Here is a 22,305-nt window from a genome sequence, read left to right as displayed (position 1 = left end):
GCACTGCTTATTATGTACTGACATTGCTCTGAGCAGATGCAACTGCACCTTAGTTTTGGATAACTTATTGAGCTGGAAGAATTAAATAGCCTGTATGTATTGCTTCACTTTTATTTTTATTTTAAATGGTAGTTATACCCCAGATTTTCATTTGCAATGCAGATCATCTTCAACTAAAAACACTACAGGCCAAATTTTAACTTGGTAAAATATTTTTACATTTCACCCTCTCATTATATGACAGGCAGTATATATTTCAGGTGAAGAGAAATGTTGGTTTTTGCTAAAAATAAGCAGTTCGCTAAATACCTGTTTGCTTTGTTGGAAGCAGTATAGACCACTGGAATGTTCAGATGTTTCCACATGCAAATGTTGTTTCCTCCCAGCTATTTTATTTTGTAGAGGGATGGGGGCAGATGTGTCAGGAATGCTTTACATACAGCTTTCTATTTTGAACTAAGATATGATAGGCCCTGCATATAGTGTCAACTCCAGAGGCAAAATCTAACATTCATTCTAAGGTGTCTCGACGTCATTCAAGAATATTTTCCCATTTCAGTAACTGCATAGCAACACCATTCACAGCTTAAAAGTTTCCCCACTTTATATGTCATCACACACATTCCAGCTAAAGTGAGAGAGAAAAGTGTCCCTCCACTTGCCTGCCTTGGATGTTGGCCCAATCTGCCCTGCACCGAAGGCCAGCAAGGAGTAAGTGATGATGTGCAACCACCTCTCTGCCTGTCTACATTGTCTCCCTCTGCCAATATCGTCTCCATCCTTCCTCCACTCCACCCCCCACTTGCTTCTGGAACTAGAGGTCCTGGATAAACTACTTGACTGTTTCTCTTCTCTCATGACCAGCTTCTCCATTTATGACTGAGGTAGGAGCAACTCCTTGCCAGTTTATTTTTTAATTAAAATATTGCTGGGTGTGTCATTAAAGCTGATATGCATGCTCTTTTGAAGGAAAATATAGTCACAACTGCGGGATGTGGGTGGCACTGTGGGTTAAACCACAAAGCCTAGGACTTGCCGATCAGAAGGTTGCAGTTCGAATCCCCACGATGGGGTGAGCTCCCGTTGCTCAGTCCCAACTCTTATCAACCTAGCAGTTCGAAAGCACACCAGTGCAAGTAGATAAATAGGTACCACTGTGGCAGGAAGGTAAACGGCGTTTCCGTGCGCTGCTCTGGTTCGCCAGAAGCAGCTTAGTCATGCTGACCACATGACCCAGAAGCTGTCTGTGGACAAACGCCGGCTCCCTCGGCCTATACAGCGAAATGAGCGCCGCAACCCCACAGTCGGCCACGATTGGACCTAATGGTCAGGGGTCCCTTTACCTTTACCTATAGTCACAACTATAGGAGAACACACACACACACATGATAGCCAATAAATCCAAAGTAGTCCAATGCCTTGGAAAAAGAAGCTGGGTAGGAATGCCCTAGGTCCAGGCAACTGCAAAATGCTATGCTGGGTGGAACACTTGAAACCATTAAGCCTCCTTCCTTCAGACTGGTACTTACTCCTTGGCGGTTTTTCACCAACTTATCTACGTCTGTTTGCATGGCATTTCCACTGGAGACTGTTTCTCCATATATTTCGAAGGAAGGTGCAAGTGCCATCTGCCCTGGATTTTGGGCTGCAAGTCTGACAAACTAAAGCTGCAATCCCAGCTACTCCACCTTCCTAAAAAGTTTTATAGCTTCATTTTCCTCCCTAGGCGTTTGTAATCCTGCCTCAGGCTAAGCAAGTGTATGCTCCAGTTCCCACAGCTGTTGGGAAGCAAAGAACAGGTTTGTGGCAGTGTATTTGGTTTGTGCTTCCAACATAAGCTTCAGGTGCTGGCAATTAAACTAATGTTATTTCAGATTTCCGGACCAAACCCCATGTAAAAGCATTTCCATTCGATTAAAGTGCCGTTCTTGTTAATGGTGCAAAGACCTTGTGCTGGTACATCTGGTCCACTGTAATTCTTTTGGGGGGGGGCAGGGGGCAACATTCCTACATCTTAAAAGCTATCGCACTCACTTAGAGTTCCGAGTACCCTGAAGATTTTCATTTGGCAATGAATGCTTGCTCAGGATTTCATGTTCACTTCTGGTGTTATAGATCAGTCAGTAAAGCTATGGGAGAATCTCTTGCAAATAAGCAAATTGCTTTCATAATTTATGAATGCCACATTAAATTTAATACATAATATCCTAGAGTGGGATATGAATAATGGAACAAGCAGGAAACCAATTCCCTTTATATTTTTGATCTCTGGGATTCAATCTGGTAGCATTCTTGTCCTTAATCATATTAAACTATGCTTTTAAAAATCAACTGTAAAAGTTTCATTAAAAAACATTTACATTCCTCTGCTCATTAAATGTCTAATAGGGAAGATTTACTATACTGTACTGTATTACACAGAAATCGTTTATTTCTCTTTTAGCTCCAAGTTAGTAACCCTTTTCTTCCTTTGTGCACTTGTCTAATTTTGGAAACTGCTGCTATAAAAAGACATTTTTTAAACAACATTTCTTATTTTCTTATTTTCTCTCTTCTGCCCAAATCCATCTACTTCCTGACTTCAGCTGAAAAGAGGGATATTTGCCCACGCTGTCAGTCTGCTTCATTAGCCCTACAATTTCATTCCAAACAAACAAATTCAAAACTGAGCATGTTTGATAGCTGCCAATTGTTCTCTATTTTTACTCCTAGAAACTATGTTTACAGAACCTTTCTTTCCCAATAAATTTGTCAACAGACTAAGCAATGACACCTATTCAGAGCGTTAGGACCTTTTGAACCAACACACTTACAACCTGCACTTCTTATTGTGCCGTGAGTCAGCACTTGGCTGGTCAGGATTGAACAGTAAGAATCAAAAGAGTTTCCAGCATCCAATTTAAATCACACTTTCCTGCTACAGAAGATTTTTAACAATAACTTTTTTAACATCCTATTTTCATGCTTTAAATGGTAATCTTCACACCAGAATTGTTGTACTTTCCAGTAATTTTAAAGCAAATTCATGGAAGAGCTCAAGGGACTTGAAAGCAGATTGGGGCCAAATATTCCCTCTTCCCATCTTGGCATGGTCATCAAGTGTAAACATTTTTACTGACGTAAATTGAGTTTTTGTTGAGTCTGCTGATAGTTATTTAAGACAAGGCACCAGACAGCCTTGCCCTTTTTAAAACAATAAGTAAAAACTTTGCTGCCACTGAAGGGGCCACACTCAAAGCAGTTCTGTGTATCCTCATTTGCCACACCTGTAACATCATTTCCAAGGCTGGTGGTGCTGACAGTCCTGGGGGGCGGTGCTCACACCCCCGGGCTGGCGGCGCTGACCTGCGGGCGTGATCTGCAGGTGTATCTGTTGCAGCCAACCCTTCCTAAAAAAAGCTCAACACCTCCGGGCAACGTTCCCAAAAATTGCAATATGGGGGAGGGGTGCCAAAAAATTCCACACCAGGAACCACCTGACCTTGCTACACCTCTGCAGAGAAAGCAAAGCTTGTTTCTTTCAGATATTTAAAGAGGACCATTATATCTCCTCTCAGTCTCCTCTGTTCCAAGGTAAACATACCCAGCTCCTTTAATTGTTCCTCATAAGGCTTGGTTTCCAAACCTTTCGTCATCTTGGTTGCCCTCCTGCACATGTTCCAGCTGGTCAACATCCTTCTAAAATTAAGGAAGTTGGGTTCCCCCAGCCCCCCTAAACAGCAACCCCCCTCTCCCAAATGCTGCATACAAAAAATACTTTTGCAAGTGAGAAGTTCTTTGTGTGAACCTAAATAAAGTGAGATTCTGCTCTGTTGCATTGTTTGTTTGTTTCATATAATTTATGTACCACTTGATTGAAAAAACAAAACAAAAACTCAAAGCGATTTACAAAAGATAAAACAGTAAAATAAGGGAAAACCCACAGCCCTACTTTCAAAACATACAAAAGTTGTTTTTCCCCCCGTAATGAAATTCCCTCAACTTTCTAAGCATCTGGGTAGATCTATCTAAACATGAATAATTTTAGCAGCTGCTGAAAAGAGTATATATTAGCAATGTTATTTTACAAAGATGAACTTTGCCATTTCCTAACATTCGTCTGAACAGAACATCCGTTACGATGCCATGCATGTTTTATGTATTTATCCAAGGTAAATGAGCCAGTAATGTCTGAGCATTACTTCCAGACTTTAAAATAAGCGCTGTTCCTTAAATGTGAATGTGTGGTTTTTATTATGTTACGATAACGATCATTTAAAAGCTAGGAAGTCAGCATCACAAATGGTGCACTTTAAGAAGTTCCTATTTAATCAGGAAACATTTTGGAATATGTTAGAGCTCCATGGAATTCAAGCTTTTAGCAGTCTGGCAGCATCACTAAGTGGCAAGAGGGAGCAGTGCATTGAAAGAGAGTCTACAGTACCATTAGAGAAGGCATCATAATTACTCTGCTTTGTGTATTTTACTACATTTGCCATCTGTGGCCCTGCTCTGGCTGCAGACGTGTTGTGGAGGGATACAAGGAACAGGTCCCTTTTGATGGTGGCTCCCTGGTGACGGAATGCCTTTCCCAGAGAGGCTGACCAGGCACCTACATTGTGGTCTGTTTGGCACCAGGCAAAGGCATGTTATTTTTCCAGCCTTTTGAATCTTAAAATCTTCTCCTGCTTTTTAATTACGTTATTTTCTGCCGCTAATTTTGTTTGGATTTTGCTGTCTTTATTATGTTTTAGATTTCATGTTTGCTATTTAAGTTTGTATCTTACGGATTTTATTTTTACTTGTAAACTGCTCAGAGAACTGTCATATGAATATAAATACTGTAAATAAGATAAACAAAGCTATGTAGAGATGGTAAGTCCAAGGTTATAGCAACTGTATGGTTATAGCATTAAGCAATGCGTGGTGGTTCAGAGCCTGCAAGTGTCCCTGTTTTCCAGCGACAGTCCCAGAATTACAGAAGCTGTCCCGGTTTCTGATTTGATCCCAGAATGTTTCCCTTTTTCCTTAGGATGTCCCTATTTTCATTGGAGAAATGTTGGAGGGTATGGAGTTATGCGACCCTCCCTGTGCCAAGGAGACAATGAACTATACAACCTTTAGAAGACATATGAAGGCAGCCCTGTATAGGGAGGGTTTTTTTAAATGTTTAATGTTTTATTACTATTATTTTTATGTTGGAGGCCTCCCAGAGTGGATGGGCAACCCAGTCAGATGGGTGGAGTATAAAATTAAAATAAATTAAAATTACAGGATGTCCCTATTTTCATTGGAGAAATTGATAAACATAGAAAGCAGTGATATGTGCTATAGTGTCCATTAATGAAAAGTAGAGAAAGTTGAAGCTATCTAGAAACCTTTGTTAATACTCACCTTCAACTATCTTGAATGGGAGCTGAGAACTCAACTATAGTGGGTATGACACAAATTTTAAAGAAAAAACCACAAAGCAAAGCTAAAGGACAGTACTATAAAACACTAACTGGACCCAAAGATCTGTTGGAGAGGCCCTGTAACATGAGTGTGTGATCCTAACCCTACCATTGTTGGTTACATCAGTGAAGGATGTATTTAATCTTATCTATCATGTGGGTGGCGCTGTGGGTTAAACCACTGAGCCTAGGGCTTGCCGATCGAAAGGTCAGTGGTTCAAATCCCAGTGATGGAGTGAGCTCCTGTTGCTCGGTCCCAGCTCCTGCCAACCTAGCAGTTCAAAAGCACGTCAAAGTGCAAGTAGATAAATAAGTACCGCTCCAGCCAGAAGCTGCTTAGTCATGCTGGCCACATGACCCAGAAAAACTGTCTGTGGAAGCGGACAAACGCCGGCTCCCTTGGCCAGTAAAGCGAGATGAGTGCCACAACCCCAGTGTCGTTCGCGACTGGACTTAATTGTCAGGGGCCCCTTTACCTTTACCTTTTTAGGGCACATGGGCAAATATAGACATGTGCAGCAGAATGCCATGGGGCAAAGTTTCCAAGTATCTGCTGCCACTCCAAAGTGCAGGTGGTGAATCTCTCATATTGGAATGCCCCTCCCAATCCCTCAAATCTCAGAAACCCCACACCTGTAGTAAACAAGTATATTACAAAGAAAGGTTACAAGTACAATTTATTTATCTTTAGAAACATGAGATCTTTCACCTACTATCCAGGAAAAATATATCCCATTATTTTCTTCAATTTGTATATTGATTATCAGGTGCACATTTAGAAATCTAAATGTGGTACACTCACAGGATTGTATTAGTGAGCATGTAGCTAGGATGATTTATCTGAGTTAGCTAGAGCCAACACTGCCGTTACACATGCAAGTTGTCGTCACATTGTTAACTTTTGTTCTCTTTTAGGAACACACAGTCTGGATTGGGTAGCTTGATTTATGAGGAGCTGGACGAAGGGCAAACAGCTAGAGCAGTGATGGCGAACCTTTTAGAGACCGAGTGCCCAAACTGCAAAGCAAAACCCACTTATTTATTGCACAGTGCCAACACGGCAATTTAACCTGTATATCTCATTTTTTCTGTGTGTTTCTCGTTTCTTCTTTATGACTGCTGTTGTAATAAATAAACCTTCATAAAAGTTATTGCATTACATTCTTCATTAAATCATCTTTCCATTGATATATAATTTTATGGTATAACTCAGTCCTTTTTTTCTTAAAAAATGTTTTGGGGGTACTCTCATTTTCACTCAAGAAAATCGCCACCGGGGGGAAATAAATACATTTAAAATCAGGAAAAATAAATATAGTGAATTTCTTCTTCCATTAAATTCACAATGTTTAAGGGTCTGCGTCCCCAAAGAAAAAAACCACTGGTATTACTCGAAAACAGAGTGATGTTATCAGCCATCAAACCTTGGAAATACATTTTTTCCAGAAAGTTCCACAATTCTGGCCACTAGTGTACACTGGAGGGCTGTACCAAGAGCCAACCTCTCCCAATTTTTAATATGAGATAATAATGATTGCGTGCGCACATACATATGAATATAAATAAATAAACCCAGCCAGCTGGCTGGGGTAAGAATAATAATAATAATAATAATAATAATATGTTGTTGTTATATTTTGCCATTTCTTTGGCTGCTGTTTGATCGCATCCTCCACGGAATGAATTTCTCTGTTGGCTTCTGTGGGAAAGCCCAGCGAACATGTAAACCCAGCAGCCCCTTCTTAGATTGCCGTCTTTATATGCTTACTGACCTGGGAGTAAAGCCTTGCTGAACTCAAGGCGGCTTACTCATGAGTAGGAAAAAGAGACTGGCGGGAGGCCCTGGCGCATTAAAAGTCAATGCCTGCTCAGTGCCCTCTCTGGTACGTGTGCCATAGGTTCACCACCACTGAGTCACTAACTACCCAGCCTCTTCCAGTCAAATGATCCTATCAGGTTGACATGTCCTATGACCCAACCTCTCTGCTTATAACAAGAAGTGTTTAACTTTTCTCTTCACTGGGCTGCTTCAAAAATGGCACAATTACGCTCTGAAACACATCTCTAATTCCCAGCAAAAGACATTGACAAATCCTTTGGAAAGAAACAAGCAAGAAGGCAAAACAATCAGAGCCTTGGCAGTTCTCAATGTTCTAACGAAAGAAACTCTTTGTCTCATATCAACAGGAAGGACACCATGATAAAATAATGATTAGCACTATCAAATAATAAATATTTCATTAAAACTACAAGTATCCAGCCAATCAAATTGAATTGCTGGCAACCATTTCCCAGTCTGTGTGAGGCTGGTTCAGCATGAAGATTGCTTGTCAAACTAAGACATATTGCAACACTTTGCATTAGACTTGCAACCGTCTGTAAAGTTCCCATTCACTGGACTGGATTTCACAAGCTGATATTCCACCATTTAAATCCAATGAAGTCGGGGGGGGGAGTTTCTCAGTGGACAAGCCACATTTGGCAGGGAGGGGAAAGGGAACCTTTTTTTGTATCACAGCACAACCAGTTAGAGAAATCATTAGTTGTTTATCATTTACTCAGCTCTAAATACAGTGGTACCTTAGGTTACATACGCTTCAGGTTACAGGTGCTTCAGGTTACAGACTCTGCTAACCCAGAAATATTACCTCAGGTTAAGAACTTTGCTTCAGGATGAGAACAGAAATTGTGCTCCGGTGGCGCGGCAGCAGGAGGAGGCCCCATTAGCTAAAGTGGTGCTTCAAGGTTAAGAACAATTTCAGGTTAAGAACGGACCTCCGGAACGAATTAAGTACTTAACCTGAGGTACCACTGTATTGTTACAAATTCTGATTTGTGGGTTGTGTGGAAGGAGAGTTGATTCACTGGAGGGTTGGGACTTGGCAATGCTCACTCTCATTTTCAGCACATGTGAAAACCAAATTCTCAAATAGGCCTTGTCAATAAATGTTATAAATTCTGACTGTCTGTGTTCCTCTCTTAGGACTCCCCCTGTACCACCTGAAGGGGCAATCCTGCTGGGCAGGTTTCTCTTACTGCAGATATGACATCATTCATCCTTACAGACTCTCTGAGGGCTTACAAGCTTTTTTCTGTAAAAAGTGGGACTTGGGTGTCTCAGCAAGTTCAGTTCTCTCTCTCTCTCTCCCCCCCCCCTCTCTCTCTTTCTCAAATCAAGCTTTTCCTTCTGATACCTAGGTAAAGTGTATGGTTTGCTTGAAGTATCAAAATCCCAGAGAACAAAAGTACTCCTGGAGCAATGCAGGTTTTGAGAGCCCTGCCTAATATTTCATCATTACCAGCCAATGCAGGAAGAACCTTGCTCTTTTTCTATTTTTCACATGTTTCGGTCAGTTTTAGAAGCATTTTCTTCCTTTCATTTTCCATTGCCATGTGATCTCTGATTTCCTGTAAAACAAATTAATTTATCTCTCTTTCTTCTTTTATTTTCAGCACTGTTTTTCAGATGCATACTGTCTTGAAGCTTATCTTCATTGCAACTCTGCTCAACTTATGCTACTGGTGCCCACATCATCAGGGGATTTTGAAAGAGAAGGCGTCCCCAACTGCATATAGGTTTTATAAATTCTCAGACCTGGGTAGGGTTCACATAGGAGAAGCCACCACTTTGGGCACCCGTTCCACTTTGCTTAGGGCTTTAAAGTTCAAATCCAGTACAGTGGTACCTCGGGTTACATACGCTTCAGGTTACATACACTTCAGGTTACAGACTCCGCTAACCCAGAAATAGTACCTCAGGTTAAGAACTTTGCTTCAGGATGAGAACAGAAATCACGCGGTGGCGGTGCAGCAGCAGTGGGAGGCCCCATTAGCTAAAGTGGTGCTTCAGGTTAAGAACAGTTTCAGGTTAAGAACGGACCTCTGGAACGAATTACGTATGTAACCAGAGGTACCACTGTACTTTGAATTGTGCCCAGGAATATATTTCTAGTCAGTGAAGCAATGAAGTCTCATTATCCTAATAACTGACCCAGCTGAAGCTTCTGAACACTCATCAAAGGCATTCTTACATAGACCATGTTACAGTAATCCAGAAGACATGTTCCACTATGGCTGGGTATGATAATTCAAGGGATGGGCAGCCAAACTCAAAGTTGGATGCAGAAGGACACTTAAGTTGTGAACCTGTCTTCAAAGGAAGTGGAACTCCACTGAAGGCAATGTCAGTCCTTTGGGCTGTTACCTCAAGGAAGGAGCAAAAGCTCAGTGGTAAAACACACTGAACGTTAAAGATCCTGAAGGCTGGGGTGTACTTTTGTAAGCCAAGGAAATCTTTAAGAAAAACATTTTTTTAAAAAGAAAAGTATGCGATTGTGAGCTGAAGAGCTCTACCCGTCTGGTTGACAGTACTGAATGGTTGACCATGAAACACACGCAATGCAAAACAATTTCCTATATTCCTACAATAACCAAAGTGATCAAAGCTGGACTTTCAAAAGAAATTTCATGGTGATGTAGGGACAACAGAACGGCATATAATCAAACAGAATGTACGCTGGTTGCCTGTCTTGCACCTGCAATATAATGAATTTGACTACGAGAGGTTTTTGTTGCTCCTAAGAAGAATTAAGCCAGTGAGAAGGTTCATTTTTAAAACTGATTGAAACTGAATGCTCTGCAACTATGCAATTTACACTTCACATTTCACTTAGCTATTCTGCCTCTTTTTCTCTAGGGATATTGTTATGCTCAGCTGGGTAGATTTTGTTTAACTTTGAACTGATTACTCTTATCCTTCAAACCTCAGCAGCCCCCAGAGTTGTCTCTGCGATACAAATAGTCATACCAAGAATGAAAATTAATTCAAGGATTCAGGTGAAGTAATTAAGTTTTCCAGCGAAAATATAAAAGAATCTGCACACAGAGAGACCAGCAGAACTGTGGTGGGAATGTATATCCAGTTTTATGTTACTATGAAAGTCTCAGAATATATGAGATTAACAAATCTATCAAAGCCACAACAACAAAAATAAAGAGGTTGGTACCCACTAGCATGAAAACCAAAAAAAGGGAAGCCACAAATTACAATGAAGGGGGGAGGGATAAAATATCAAGGATGCACCAAAATGAAAAATAAATTGGCCCAATACAAACAAAATATAGTTCACTAAATCACATAGTGATGTGCTTCTTAAGTGTCCAAGAAGAATAATTTTAATTCAAAGTGTGCTGGCCCCAAACAGTGCTATTTTTCTAGAAGAGAACCTCCTTTGTTCTCTTATAATGGCAATGGCACCCACTTCAGAGGTGCTGGAACTGAATTCCAGTGAGTTCTGGCTGAAAAAAGGCCCTGGCCCCTCAAAATCTTCTTTCCTGTCCACTTTTGGGATTTCATCTCCCCAATTTATTCCCCAGACATCAGCATGAGTCAGAAAACAAGCAGTGTTATACTTGGTTGTATGTGATTAGATAGCTGTATTTCACAGGAAAATTCCCACATTCCAGACCTGAAAGCATAGCAAGTCCACCTGACATTCAAAACAATAGGCAAGTCAGTTTGAGAAGAAAATCCAACAGTAATAAATTAAAATAAACATATTTAGCAAAAAAGATATCTTGAAACAATGCGTATTTTAACGTCCAATACAGTAGACCAACTTATTTAAACAGAGCACTTGCCTGTCAAGGTGCTCCCCATGGCCAGCTTTTCACTTAAAATTTATTCAGATTGCTTATCACACCTGCAGACCAATCCATGTGAACAGTAAACAAACCAGCAGATGCACCACTAGAACAACAACAATTCCTCTGCAAACTTAGCATCACCACCAGCGCCATTTCCTTATTTCTTTACATATCAAATTTTGGCCCAAAGGCCCCCAAAGCAGCAGAAAACATATTAAAATAAAATATTCAATAAAATGCCATTTATTGGATTACATTTATAGCCTGCCTTTCCTCCTGAAGGAACCCAGGGTGGGGAGAGAGAGAGAGAGAGAGAGAGAGAGAGAGAGAGAGAGAGAGAGAACCACCACCTATGGGCACTATATTTTTCAGAGCTCAAGAATTTTTTTCTCTCTGGCTCTGGGGACATTTTCAGCTGGACCAATTCATCCTAAAATATGGCCTCATGTGGAGCATCCTGTTGATAAATATAAGTTACAAACATGCAGGCACTAAAACTGGACAAGAGGAAATGCTGTGCTCCGTCTGCTATTTGAGAAAAGAGTGGGGTCTGAATTCACAGAGTCTAGCAAAACATGCATCAGCAGCAATCTTTAAATATGTCCACTCTATGTTCTTATATTGCTACTATTTATGAGCTAACTGTCACAGCAGATCAGAGCTCTTGTTTATTGAGGTTCTGACATCACTTGCAGGATAAATATAAATTCACTAAATCTCCTGCCTGCTGTGCTGTCTGCATAATCCTTTAACCTTTTGTTTCCCATGTCCAAGGCACTTTTCTGCACACGTACCCATGGGCCCCATTGGTCTCTATTCCCATTATTGTCCTCCTATTCTTCCTTGTTTCTCAAACTGTCGCCTCTTGACAGTGGGGTTCATCTCCCAGCCACCACTGGCCCTGTGCCTCAAGGCTGCCATCAACATATGCTGCAATGAAGCATCACTTAAGGGGAGGAACTTCAAATAAGAGATTCTGGAGAAAGGGAACTAATTTTTAAGAGAACCTATCAATAAGATACGAAGCCTAGCACATACTACTAAATATATATTTTTAAAAGAGAATATCACATGAATGCTGAAGGTCGGGGAGGTGGGAGAGACTGGGAGTTAGGAAATGACACAATTATTGACCATCTGAGTAGGTGATTACAATAGTAACTGTGCAGATGAAAATGACAGAAGTCAACTGTGTCATTGCCTGCATCTTGCCCTTTGCAGTAAAGGGCTCATGGAACACACGTAATAAGAAGTTCCGTTTTGCAGATAAATAACTTGGCTTTTGAGTGAACTCTTCAAAGGTACACTAATGTCAGAAACAGAGTTAGAGTCCACCAGAGGTCATCACATCCTACATTTGCCTCCAAAATAGTTTCCTGCCCAGTAGGATACCCTGCAAGCTGAAAAGATCAGTCTATGTGCAATTCAGAGCACAGGGTACAAGCAGATATCAGGTGCGCTGCCGAGAGGCTCTGCTTACAGGAAATGGTTCTGAAAATGTACCATTAAATGTAATTGATTATATGATTTGTTGTAGTTTTTTTAAATGAACATTTAAACAATTAAAATCTGTGTAGAAAAGATAATAACTGCACATAATAAAACTGCATAAAACCAATAGAAAACTAGATAATCTCACATTAATTGTACAATAACTAGCAGTATATCAAAACAAGTTCCTACATTTTCATTTTTTACACCACAGGTTGCTCCTAAGGGAAAACAATTTAAACATACAATCACAGCAGAATGAGTAGAAATAACCTATAATGAACCTATAAGAATGTTAAATACCACTGTATTATATTTATGAAAGCACAACTCTGGTGCAACATCTGCTACTGAAGGAGGTCAAGAGAGTTTTTTACGTGCGTTTTACAACTAGGCTGGCATACATAAACCAGGCAACCTACCTCAGCACACAGAATAATTGCTAAAAATAATCAAGCAAGGAATAAAGTTAGGCTTCAATATAAACATTGAAAACATGATCTATGATGATTTAATAAAAGCTGATCCCCCCCCCCACACACACCAAGAGTCTTACAAAAATGCCCTGCTCTCTGTAAATCAGTCAGAGTCACTTCTTAACTTACTTCAGTTAGCCTTGGAAAAACTCACTCCCCCCAAACCCCCCCCCTTTCATTCAAGTATTACTTTTATTAGATATTTTCATTAGAAAATAGAGGTTTCACACCCTGGCATGGAACACAGACCTGAATGAGAAACTAGAGGAGGAAGTCTGGAACAAGAGTTGGGTGGTGAATGCCAAAAGGCTGATCTGCATGAAGAATTGCCAGAGCGAGCTGCTAAACCACTGGTATACAACACCTGTCAGACTGCAAATAATCAAAAAGACATTAAGTCCCCTTTGTTGGAAAGTGAGTAGGCAGATTGGATCACTCTACCATCTGTGATGGGAATTCCCTACAGTCCAGATTTTCTGGAGCAAATTTATTAACTACTGTGAGGACATCCTCCATTGCCTGATGAAATGTGATCTCAACAGGGCTTATTCTCCTGAACCACAGATACTAGCGGTGCTTTCAAATTCCTTAAGAACCTCTATTTCAAATTTGGTGATGGCAGCTAAGCTGTGCATTCTCCAAACAAAACAAAACTTTTCTTCGCACACAGCCATAAGACGATAGTTTAAATTAAGTATACAAAATGAGAGAGGAAAGGGAAAGAAGACTGAATTGCATTCCCACAATGCAAAAAGCTACATGACTTTGAATTATATACATGGCTGTGTGCATTTTGCAGCTCTGGACCACTTCATAAACACAGAAGTTGGCACTGACGTGGAATTTAACTTTCTGAAAATCACAGCTTTTATTTAAAAACAAACAAAACGATGTTCTTGAAAGTGTGTTGGACGGGGCTCATGAAATCTCAGAACCCTTTCCCCGAGATTCAGCAGGAACAGATTAAGTTGTGCAGAACAAGCAAATATGGTCACATTTTCTTAATCTGGGTAATGAATATTAACCACAAAATTGAGCTTTGAGGGTACTGTTGCGATTTTTTTTAGTGCAGAATCTACACAGCCCTGTTGTTATTTCTAAAGTGGATTCCTCACCACATCCCTCCAAAAAATATGGCAACATTAAACACCAAGCACTGAAAGCTTTACATTTAGTTTGGTGTTGTTTGATATTAAACTATACGCTATGAATTTGCCCTCCTTCACTGTCAATGTCAGGAGCACGTCTTGGCTGGCCTTAGTGGTGGGACAAAGGGCAGGTACTCTTCAAAAGAGCAGTGAGACTCAAAGGCGCTCCCAGGCTGCCACTTTTTGGGGGTAAGATTGAGTCACAAATTCAGGTTGATTGGGAGGACTTGCACAACAAACACACTTCCCCAAAAGGTCAGAATTTTGTGATAAGAAAAGTGATGGGGGTGTGTGCAGTGGAAAGTGTGGGATAACACTTGCTTTGATTTAACAAGGTCTTGCCTTTCTACAAACAAATCAGACTGAATGTTCACTAAATCATCAACCTTGTCTAATCTCCCTGCAAAGAAATCAGGATGAATGCTCAATAAACAAGTCTTCTGGAAGCAACCTAAGTATGTTGGTCCAAATCTAAATTAAAAGCCCCAGTAAAATGGGAAATCTAAAAAATTTGGGAGTGGAATGACTGTAAGCTGAAAACAAATTCCTGGGCTGAGCACACAGAATATCATAGCACAGAATCATGCCCATAGGCATTCTGTTTCTTAATTCTAAGTGTACACCTGTACCCATACCTGGCGCAGCAGCTGGGGGGGGTGAAGCATTTCCCCCCCCCCAAGTTCTTAAGGAGAGGACTGAGAACCTGTCAGTTTTGAGTGGTGATGTCAGCACTTCTCACAATGTCACGTGACATCACCCCCCTCAATAGCGCCTTTGGCACACACACCAATTACTGCCGTGCACCTGGTTCTAGTTGGCAGACTTTGGGCCACCATTATTATTTTTTTTAAAAAAGAAAAAGATCCTATAAGTTTGAAGACCTGCCCACACTAGAGTGAGGTCTTTATATTACAGGCACTGAAATATATGTATTCTCCATGGGTTTGGCAAACTTATCATCCAGGTATAGGGCAGTATATAAATTCAATTAAGAAGAAGAAGAAGAAGAAGAAGAAGAAGAAGAAGAAGAAGAAGAAGAAGAAGAAGTCTTTGATTTGTTTTTCTATAATTCCTGTATTTGCAGACATGGACTATCTATCTGCCAAACTGACTGGAAAAAATCCTCCACTGCTTTAAGCTACGTCTGTCTACAATTGCTCTTTAAATCTTCACTGAAATCCTTTTAGCTTTGCGTTTGGTCAGGCAGGTCAACCATCTTTTACAAAGAGTCTGCGTGTTACAGACTGTGGCCGTTATGATTTCAGGTTATTTTCCATTCTACTTGTCTCCTTTTTCCACTGTGCCATTGCAGTTTTACTCAACGATGCTGCAAAGCAGCTGAGTCCCAAGGGGGTTTAAGAAATAAATCAAACACCAGGGCAACTATGTCATCAGAAAGATTGCTTATGTCTTGCCATGGGTCTTGACCCTTTCCACTGCCACTTGCCTGGTTCACCTAATTGCTAATCATCAAGCCCCATGTATGAAAAAACAGCATATTGAATGTTGACCTTTGGTCAAGAAATCTAGCCCTAAGCCATGCAATAACCTATATGATAACGCTACTGCCTTTTAACCAGCTGGTTAGAATCTGTAATAGCCTGATTCATTTGAGACATTCCTCAGCCCACTCAATGATTCCACAAAGGGAGTCCTCATCACCCGTGTTAGGCACTACGTTCCTTTTTGAGTGCCTAAGATCCAATTTCCAAAGAACATTAACATTCCAGTGCTAGTGCTACTTTCACAGGAACACTAAAAAAATTACACTGGGAAAAGAGGGCAAACTACTGTTGCTGCTTTTTTTTTTTTAACATTAAAAACAAATAATCAAGTTTATTTTATAAGCATGAACAAGTTTATGGTTTCAGATAATTTTTCTTGTCAGTTTCTTATCCTTAGTTTCTATACCGGCCTATACCTTTCTAATAACGTCTAACTAATTATCCCAGCTGTCTATCTTTTTCTTTTTTAAAAAAAATATTTTATTAAGGATTTTCTTGTTTTACAGAAGTGTAGTGCCTCGTTTTGTTTTTTTCATGTAACATTTTTACAAATCCGTTTCATTTGTTGAGGCATTAGGGGGAGAAGAAAAAGAAAAAAGAAGGGGGGTGGAGAGAGGGAAGATGGATGGGGGTGGGGTCGGGTGGCTATTATGTTTAATGTATGTAGAGTTTGGTGTCAGCGTTGCTTGTGTTGTTCACTTGTGTTCCTTTGGTGGTGAGAGAGGTTGGGGTTGGCCTAGGGTGTGATTGTTTGCTTGTGATTGGCTGTGGTGATCTTTGTTTTCGTGTGTGAGTGAGGTGGGTGGGTGTTTTGGATCAGGTTAGCTACTGTTGCTGCTTTTCAAAAAAAAAAGAATAAACTAAAGACATCCCACATAACCAGTAATGACCTTTCTGGTGTGTTTAATAGCCTGCTACTTTGATTTAATATTAGAAACATAGAATTGTAGAATTGGAAGAGACCACAAGAGTCATCTAGTCCAACCCAGGAATATTTTGTTCAGCTTAGGACTCAAACCCACGACTCTGAGATCCAGAGTCTCATGCTCTACCAGCTGAGCTATACCTCCTTATGCTGCTGTAACACTTTCTGTAATGTTGGAGAGGGATTGTTTTGAATAAGTGTTTATCTGGAACTTCACATGCACTACAAATAAGAGTCATTGCAGATGTTTGGTTTGAAAGATTATTGGTATAAAAGGCTAAACGACGGCATAAGGGTGCTTTGGAAGTTAGTTGTTTGTGGTGCTTCTGCTTGGAACGGGTAAATCAAAATCTTAAAAGGAAAGTATACTCTGAAGCACCTACATATTGGCTGCTGTCCCTAGGCTATTGCAGAGGCTTTGAAGGGCACCTGAAAGCAGACTGGGTAATTCAGAATATTTTGAACCAAAGAGCACCATGTTTCACAGCTCTCCTGCTTCTTCTCTTTTTAAAATGACTTTGTGACTGTGAAAGTAACAGTTTTCTATATTTAACAACACACACATCTAAGCAAGATGTGCATAGGGATAATATAAGTCTGCACTGGATGGAAGCCAGTCACTTAATGCTCACTTCCCAGCATATGCCTCCCTTCGCAGCTCCCAGAGCACCAAATCCCATATTCTCTATGTGCATCAACATGAATTTGCCCACAGTCTAGTAATATGCAATGCCAAACAAGCACAGCTGAAAAGCTGGTTTCAAATCCTATCTTTAGAGACTGCTTTACTTTATTTTTCTAATAATGCTTCATTTAATGGCATTATGGAGGACATTAATGCTCACTTTCTCATGTAAGCTTTGAGGTCACCACTATAACATTCCATTATGAAATAATTGTTGATATACATACAATGTCTCAGAGACTGTTCCTTCTATTGCTTGGCATTCCACTAAACCTGAGGCAAGTTCCATACTCATTTACCCTCTTGGCAGCCTGTCAGTGAACACATGCCAGCGCATGATGCTTCACAGCACTATCTGCAGAGAATTTAGTCCACATGGAACAGAACCAGCTGGAGCTACAAGAACACGAACCTCCTAAAGTACATGTCTTTTCTTCTAGCATAAAATGTCAGGAAGTGTCCTCAAATGACTCCACTAAGGTCATTAGATTCATACGTGCACCGTAAAGAGTGGATGTTTACACAAGCCTCCGTGGTTGTTTTATCAATAGCAGCACACAAAAATTTGCATGAGATAGGAGAATTCCCCCAAAAGAGAATCCATACTCTGAATTGCTGGAAATAGGATGCAACATGAATATAAATAACACAAGTCAGAAAAAATTATTTATGTAACTTACAATGTGTAAAACACACATAACCACATGTGCATTTTTATTTCATTTACTTGTCCCAGGAACATTTAACAGAAACATGCTGAATGCTTTCCATTCATATAGAAAAAAAACATAAAAGTTGATGTGAAACCTCTTAAAAACCAGCGGCCATGACAGTCTGTACGGACCCTGCTTTTAAAACTTCAGCAGAACAAGGACCATTTCCCCCCAAGACTGGAGAAGAATGTGATCCCTGAGCTATCCCTTACGCCAGCAAATCTGAATTCCAACTGTCCTGACTGAACGAAACGAAACTGACTGAAACCCAAGTAAAACTGACTAAAGTTGTATGAAAGTTGCACTTCTACTCCATTAGATGCAGCACAAACTTTGCAACGTTGCTGTTGCTATAGTTTGTGGTAGTAATAGTACAGTAGTAGTAATTCAAAATATTTTATGTACTTTTTATTAAAATAATACCAAGGCGGTGTTCAACAAAACAGTTTGGTACAAACCACTGGAAAACAATAAAATATACAATATTTATTTATTACATAAAGTTTATATACTGCTTGATTATAGAAAACCTCAACGTGGCTTACAAAAAGAATAAAACAACAAGATTATTAGTAACAACAATTAAAACGTTCAAAAAATTAAAAACTAGCAATAAACTAAAAACACATCAGCATTCTAAATATCTGGGTAGGCTGGTTGAAACAAAAATAGTTTTAACAGGCACTGAAAAGAATAAAGTGAAGCCACCTGCCTGACGTCAATAGGCATGAAGTTCCAAAGTGTAGTTTCTGCCACATTAAAAACAGGTATTACATGGCACCTGTAACAGTGCCAGTTTCACAGAGCAAAAGGGTGTAAGGCAATCTCGCAGACAGATGGGTCACAAGTTTTTAAGGGCTTTACGTACCAATACTAAACCTTTGAACCTGACCCAGTACAAAGCAGCAACCAGTGCAGATCTCAGAGCGCAAGTGTTACATGCTAATAACATCTCGCTCCTTTCCGCAATTGTGCTGCAGTATTCTGCACTAACTGCAGCTTCCGGATCAAGTGCAAGGGAAGCTCCGCATAGAGCACATTACACTAATTCAGTCTTAAGGTAACCAGTGCATGAACTACTGTGGCCAAGCCTTCCTGGTCTAGCAATGGGTGAAGCTGCTGTACCAACTGTAGTTGGTAAGAGGCACTTCTAGCCACTGAGGGCACCTGAGACTCCAGGGACAAAGCTGGATCCAGAATCACCTGGAACTGCAAACTTGCTCCTTCAAGCAGAGTGCAGCTGCATTCAGGGTAGGCAGTTGACCAAGTTCCCAAACACAGGAACTACTGACCCACAGTGCCTTCAACCGGTGAGGATTCAAGCTCAGCTTATTTTTCCTCATCCATCCCACCACCATTGGCCCAGGCACTGCACAGCCTCACCTGATTTGGATGTTATAGAGAAATAGAGCTGAGTGTCATCAGCATACTGGTAGCACCTTGCCCCCAAACTCCTCCTGAAGCAATCTAATAAAAACAACTTTTACACTCAGAGTAACCAGTAAGCATTCAACTGGTACCAGAAGCCAAGCAAAGCTGCATCCCATTAGTCTTGTTGGCCCAACACCAGAAGCAGGTCCTCAGACCCTGCCCCAGGGTGGAGAAGTGTTCTGGCAAAGGAGAATGAAGTTTCATGGCTATGTCTCCCTGGCCATTGCTGCTGTACCAAGTACCCAGGCTGGGTCATCCACTCCACCATGTTATGAGCATGGTCCAGATTCTACCCCATATTTATAGATATCATGGTGCAGAGTGACAACAAATATGAATAGGAGTATATGCTTTGACTCCCGCCTCTCAACTAGGCATAGTGTACAGATAGAAGCCCACTTGCTACTGTATCATAGGCATATGATTCCTAGCCGGCCATAGCAAAGTATTGATCGCATACCTCAACCATGGTGTCCAGCAGCCAAGGCTATTCCTGCCTGCAGTGTGTAATTAATCCACTGGCAGTCTAAGCAATTGGGGACTGGTTTGTGTGAGGAAGGGATACTGCAGGTCCATATACCTGATTGGGGCCAAAGCAGAGCAGAGATCAATGCATGTGGGTGTGTACTTTGGCCAGCCAGTGTAGACTCTGGACTGCAGGTCAATATATCCTCACCCACTTCTCCATCATCCAGTAAGTGAATAGGGTCTTCTTGGCCTCCTATACTTGATCATCCAACTGTGATGAGGAAACCTAGGAATGGTCCATTCCTTGCAGTTAAGCCCATCTTTATGTACAAAGGACAGGATCAAACCCTGGCATCAGCTTCTTGGGTCAGTACAGTGGTACCTCTGGTTAAGAACTTAATTCGTTCCGGAGGTCCGTTCTTAACCTGAAACCGTTCTTAACCTGAGGTACCACTTTAGCTAATGGGGCCTCCCATTGCCGCCACGCCTCTGCCACACGATTTCTGTTCTCATCCTGAAGCAAAGTTCTTAACCCGAGGTACTATTTCTGGGCTAGCGGAGTCTGTATCCTGAAGCGTCTGTAACCTGAAGCATCTGTAACCCGAGGTACCACTGTACAGCAATTGATAGCCCCCTCCCTATCAGTGTACTCAGCTTATCTGTAACTTATCTGCTATAAGTAAATTTGCTGTCATAACTGCAATTTCTTTCTTTTCTGCGCTATGAAAAAAATGCTATCAAACATAGACATTTACATATACTCACAAAAACAAGTTAGCCTCACCTACATATACTCACAAAAACAAAAGTTAGCCTCACCTACTTAATATCTCCAAGCCTTTGCAAGTAACAAAGAAACAACTATCTCTTTCAAAATATTCTTTCATGGAAGCAGAAAGACTTATTCAAATTGCTTCAAGTATCCACTTGTGCTAAACCATCTTGAACATTATCAGATATGTACTCTATTTTTTAAATGACCAATATATCAACAACTCCACCACTTCATGTTACAGTTCCTTGGCAATCTATCAAATCAACATTTCTGTAGTACACATATATCAAATGAATGTTTTCCTACTACAGGTAAATAAATTCCTCTACACCACGCACACTCAGTCAACCATTTCTATATAGTGCATAGTGGTTCACTAATCTTTTCCCCCCTTGGGGAACTAGATAGTAGCTTTCATATTCAATAGATTTCAGCCATTCCTGTATTTCATGAAGCCTGCTACTAAATCCTCCAGTTAAAAGCCACTGGGGTGTGTTAACAGCACAACATACTGGAACAAAATTCCTGGCAGTTAGAAATAAAGAGAGAGGAAGAGGTTAATAGATTCTTAATTGTATTGTCCATCTCCACTCGTCAGAGAGGCATTGAAAAATGCAGTCTGCCAGCCACTCTCAGCAGAGGTTATGTTCCCCATACATTCCTTCTAGAATAGAACTGAAATCTTTCATCAGTTAGGCTAGTAGATTAATCAACTGAATGTTTTGTTGATTAATAAGTGATAATTAGTTTTAATTTGCTGGGATATTTATTTTTCCATGCTATTTTGGTTTTCATGTAAGAGCTCAAGAAAATGAGAAAACTAAAAATGGCCCTGGCACAGCGAGTGTTGGCTTTCCTTATGTTTATTAATTAATAAGCTATATTGTACTCCTTTCAATATCTCAAAAAGGAATAATATTCAAAATTTATTTCCATGGGATCAATTCATTAATTGATTTAACCTGTCAGGAATCAACTCTATCTGGTTGCCAGACAGCCCTGATCATTCTTTTTGCTTAAGCCCCACAAACAGCATAAATATTTTTCTATTACCGAACACAGCTAGAGCTGCTGCCAGGGGGTTCCCTAGCTCCTAATTCAGTTGCTGGGTTGTGTATTGGTCCAAGATTTATTTATTTTTAACCACACAGGGAAAAGGGAAAGCTGCTGCACATACTGTTAACCATCCCAATATACAGATGCAAAATGTAAATATAAGTAAGCATCTAAAGGCTGAGGATTACTGTGCTGCAATATACCTAGTGACACCATACATAGATACCAAGAGCCTTGTTTTTCTGAAACCTCCTGTGCAACAGGACCAGCCACCCAGCACCCCATTGAATTCTATGTCCCTAGAAATACCATACACTATTCTGGAGCATAAAGGGAAAGTAGAACAGCAAGAGTTCATCTCTATCCATAACAGCCTGTTTTCAATGAGCAAAAATCATCGGCACACTATTTCATCACCAGAATACTTGAGTCTTCTCTTGTGGTGCTTGCGCTTTATTTATGTCTTTCTTTCAAAGGACTACATGACCACTCCTGTACAATACTTGAACAGCACAGTAAGGCGGTGCTCAACTCTTAAAAAATAAAAAGTGCTG

At 40.5% G+C, this 22,305-nt stretch overlaps 1 protein-coding gene across 2 annotated transcripts in view; it reads right to left on the bottom strand.

Moving 5' to 3' along the window:
• FRMD3 (FERM domain containing 3) overlaps positions 1-22,305 on the bottom strand; it is a gene marked incomplete at its 5' end in the record, with an annotated part of 128,207 nt that overhangs the window by 105,044 nt on the left and 858 nt on the right. The gene's annotated exons all lie outside the window — the stretch shown is intronic.

The sequence above is a fragment of the Podarcis pityusensis genome (assembly GCF_964106645.2).
Source record: "Podarcis pityusensis genome assembly, chromosome: 11".
NCBI classification, from domain to species: Eukaryota; Metazoa; Chordata; class Lepidosauria; order Squamata; family Lacertidae; genus Podarcis; species Podarcis pityusensis.
This window is presented reverse-complemented; position numbering and strand designations above follow the sequence as displayed.